This window comes from Octodon degus, unplaced genomic scaffold (assembly GCF_000260255.1).
Source record: "Octodon degus isolate 3935 unplaced genomic scaffold, OctDeg1.0 scaffold00027, whole genome shotgun sequence".
Taxonomy (NCBI): domain Eukaryota; kingdom Metazoa; phylum Chordata; class Mammalia; order Rodentia; family Octodontidae; genus Octodon; species Octodon degus.
Genome location: NW_004524603.1, coordinates 12,280,784 through 12,285,356, shown reverse-complemented (window position 1 = coordinate 12,285,356; position 4,573 = coordinate 12,280,784).

Below are 4,573 nucleotides of genomic sequence, written 5' to 3'. Positions count from 1 at the left end.
CAGTCCCTGTGCTTTGCCAAGCTTGTTTCAAGTAGGTACTTTAGACCACTGAGCCATCTCTCCAGCCCCCTCCTTTTATTTTTAAAAATCATTTTTTTGTGTATTTGGTACAGGGTCTCACTATGCAGCTCAGACTTGTAGTGATCCTTCCTGTCTCAGCCTCCCCAGCACTGGGATTTCAGGCGTGTGCGACCACGTCTGGCCTCGGTGGTAGGCATGGCGCCTGGTACCTGGGGTAAAACCTGGGTCTTTGCGCTTTCCAGGCAGGCACTTAGGCCACCAAGCTATCTCCCCAGCCCCAGGAAATTTTAATAGATATAAACATATATTCTTGTACTCTTGACTATCTTTAATTTAGCTTTAGCGAGACCCATACATCTACCTATGTTCGTAAATTTTGATGTGGAAAAGCAGTCATTCCTAGAAGTGACAGGTCTTGGGTGCTGTCTTAAAGTACTGGTGACAGGAACATCAACACCTGAGAGTGGATTAGAATCTGTACCGTGGGGCCTCAGGCAGGTTGTTCAGGCAGCTCCCAAGTCCAGCCGACTTGGGGGCAGCTCGGAGGGGTGCACAGGAGACCTTTTGCTCTTCCTGGCCCAGAAATGGGAGATTAATCATCCTGGAGACCCTTAGTAAAAACAACATTGGGGTCTGTGTGGAAATCACAAGGACCTGAGAACTGACAATGATGCAGGTTTATGTTTTCTTAACAAGGAGGATCAAGAGCATGATTTGGGCCCATTCCTTTCCTGACAAGGGGTTCCCAGCATGCACGAGGCAGGTCAGAGCTCAGTCCTGGCTGGGCGGGTGCATGGGTGTAGAAGCTGTATTTCCCCAGTGTAAGGAGTGGCTGCTGCATCTGCCCTGCTGGTGTGTGCAGCTTCACCCTCAGCCTGATTTCCAGAACAATCAACAGATGAGGTTCCTGACCTCTGTACTGGGGCAGGGCCTTTCTTGGGCAGAGGAAGTTTTCAGCAGAAGGAAAGACAGAAAGAGACTCAGGGCAGCTACTTAGGAAGAATGAGCTCATCCTAGTGAAAGTTCCCTGGGTTCTGGAGGTGGTGGGGACAAAGCGCCCTCACTTAACCCATGAGCTGTTGGACATCGAGTCCAGTGAAGATTGTTTATTTGATGATTAGAGAGGTTTAAAACCTTTGCAAATTATCAGGGCTCCGACATGTGCTTACCAGTGTGTAGTTAGATGATGAAGTTTATTTACCCGCACGCCCAGGGTTGCAAGCTGTCTCCTTGCTGCCCCAAGGTTCCCCCCTCCATGAGCCAAAGTCTCTGTGTTAGCAGAGCTGCATCACTGAGCCACACCGTGCAGGTCCTGTGCTCCCCTATCAGCAGAGGAGGGGTCCAGGCAAATGCTCCCGGAGCCTCTCCTAGTGGAGGTGCTTCAGATCCCAGGGCACGGGTCTGCCCAGTCTTTGCTTTAGGAAGCAGATCTGCAGCAAAGCCTGGAAGAGACCTGCAAATCCCATGTGCTGTGGCTTGGGCATGACGTGGCCCTTGAAGACTTATGTGGTTCCCATTGCAACACTATCAAGAGGTCCACGTTCAGAAGCGACTAGTGCTCTTCAAAGGACATGCTCTTGGCTCTAGCTAAGTTTGTTGTTATAAATTCTGGTGTAGCTAGGGAGATAGCTCAGCAGCACAAGTGCCTGCCTGGCAAGTGGAAGGTTCTGAGTTCAATCCCCTGTACCAAAAAAAAAAAAAAAATACTGGCCTCTCCTTTTAGTCTGTCTTCCTCATGCCCCTTGCAGCTTTTATACAAACTCCCAGTGTATGTGGCAGGAGGCCATTCCCAGATGTGGCCACCCAAAACTTGGATTTGTTCATTTCCAAAGTCGAGAAACAAAATAAACTTTGCTTCATTATAAACTACCAGTCTCAGGGGCCAGGGAGATGGCTCAGTGGAATAAGCTCTTCCTTGGCAAGCGCAAGGACCTGAGTTCAATCCCTGGTTCCGCAAAAAAAATAAATAAAATAAACTACCAGTCTCAGGTATTTCGTTATAGAGCAGAAAACAGGCTGAGCCTTCATCCAGTCTGATGAGATAAGCCACCCAGGCGTTCTGGGCTGGGGACTCTTGTCTCTCCTATTGGAGAGTCTGAAAGCAGGTTAGCCAGGTGTGGTGATGAAAGGTGGTGGATTCTGGGAGCCTAATGTATGAGGATTGCTAGGCTGGGCCTGGCCTGGGCTACTTAGTAAGGCCCTGTCTCAAAATAAGAAGAGCTGGAGATTTAGCTCAGACCAAAGGCCTCAGGTTCAAGCCCCAATACCACACACACACACACACACACACACACACACACACACTCACACACTCACACGTGCACACGCATATGCATGCCAGCGAACACAAGTTAGTGCTGTCTTGGGGCTTCCTGGTCCAAGCACACTCACAGCCTCACAGTGCATAACCACAACTAGGTCACAGAAAGAAGCACATCAGGCAGGAGGAAAACCAAGAAGGGGGATGCAGGGCCCAGAATCTGGGCAGCCAGCAGCGAGAGGCCTGGTAAGCAGGGTTAACCAGAGTCTGTGGCCCAAGGAGAGGGATCAGGTGGGATTTTCAGAAGTAAACTGACTGCTCAGCACTCATCAATCCCAGGACAATGGCAGGGAAAGAAGGGATTAAGTATGTAATGCCAGCTGGGTGTGGTGACCAACCTGTAATCTCAGCCCTCTGGGAGGCTGAGGCATGAGGATCACAGGTTTGAGCCATACCTGAGCAACTGGCAAGATCTTGTTTCACTCACCACCAAAAAAAAAAAAAAAAAAATTAAGACCCCAAACCAAAAAATGTGGGGGATAGAGCTCAGTGCAAAGTTCCAGAGTTTAATGTTCAATACCATGAAATAGATAGGCATGGTGGCAGCCGCCTGGACCCCAGCATTGAGGTGGGAGGATCCTTGCAAGTTCAAGGGCAGCCTGGAGGACACAGAGAGCCTGCCTCAAAAAACCTCCTCCAAAAGCAAACAACAAAAGACATAAATAAATGAATAAATAAAGACAGAGAGCAGCTGCTTGTGCCAGCCTCAGTAGCACCCTACTGTGTTTGTGCCAGGGATCAAACTTGGGACCTTGTGCTTGCCAGGCAGGCACTTATGCCACTGAGCCATATCCTGGGCCCGTGGGACCCTACTTTTAATTTCATGGCCTAATGTGGAGGGCAATAGAGGGCATTCCAGTTGCCTACATGTGGCACAGAGGTTTGGTGCTGGCGCTTACCCAGTCAAGAGTGGAGAGCGAGAGAGGCCCTGCTGAGCTCCGGAGCTTCCCACTTTAGCCTCCACCTCTGGGGCATTCCACCCCTCTCCTCTCCTCAAAGCTACTGGCTGTAGTAGCTCACTGCCCACCTGACTCCTGCCACTGGGCAACTCTGACAGTCCACCTCCAGGAGTCCTGAAGACGCCTGCTGTATGCGTTCCCCAACCCCATGCCATCCCTGGGTTTTGGGATATTCGCAGCTTGGGCCACTCCTATAAAATGCTTACCTGGGTGAAGCTCTGTTTTTTTGTTTCTTTGAGACAGATTATCACTATGCAGTTCAGGCTGCCTTGAATCCACTTTGTAGCCCAGACTGGGTCCTGAACTCACAGTGATCCTCCTGCCTCAGTCTCCCTAGGACTGGGATTACAGGTACGCACCACCACGCCTGGCTTGAAACTCTGTTTTTTGCTGCAGTCTGCCTGCCCGGAATCTCTTCTTTGATGCAACTGGTCCTCTTCCTAAATGATATGTAAAAGACATATTTAATAGGCAATGGGTAAAAGTCGCTTTGCTCTATCATCTCTGCTAAGTGGGTCTGCCAAGTGCAGAGAGGACCCGAAGCACTTTCCTGATTATTAAAGAGCTGCAGTGACACAGGGCATTCATTTATGTGTTGCTTGAGTGTTACATGTTTAAATGAGATTCCTCATTATCTTTTCATAGACAAAAACACCTCACACATAGGTAGGTACAGCTACACAGCTAGTAAATAGCTGAATGATGACCAAAATTTGAGTCTTACAATTCTTTCTTTTTTTTTAATTTTATTTTAGTTATTTATTTTCTTATTGAGAAATAAATATGAATGAGAGTTTCACAGTTGATTAATAGGATGGTTTTGATAATCAATGCATTGTACATTGTTATCTTCTTAGTGGTTATCCATAGTACAAAAAGACAGGATATTCTGTCCAAACACTGTTAGTACACCTCTTTCTCCCCATTGAATTAAGTAAAAGTAGCTGTAAATTTATCCTAACTATTTTGTATATATAAATACAAAATGATCTTTCCTTTGTATCCTTTTTTTATTGTCTGCCAGAGGTGAATATTCTGTTGTCATCTGAATACTATAGGTGTTTGAATTCAACTAAACAATCTAACACTGTCTAGCAGTCTATAATATTAGTGGGTTGTCCTCAGAAGTTATTGACTTGAGTCTTTTACAGCTCATCGTATTAATATGGCTTTACTTTATTTATTTATTAAAAAATTTTATTTATTTATGTGGGAGGGGCCAGCTCAGCCCACCAGGGGGCGGGGCTGGCTGGCATGTGGTGCTGGGGGATTG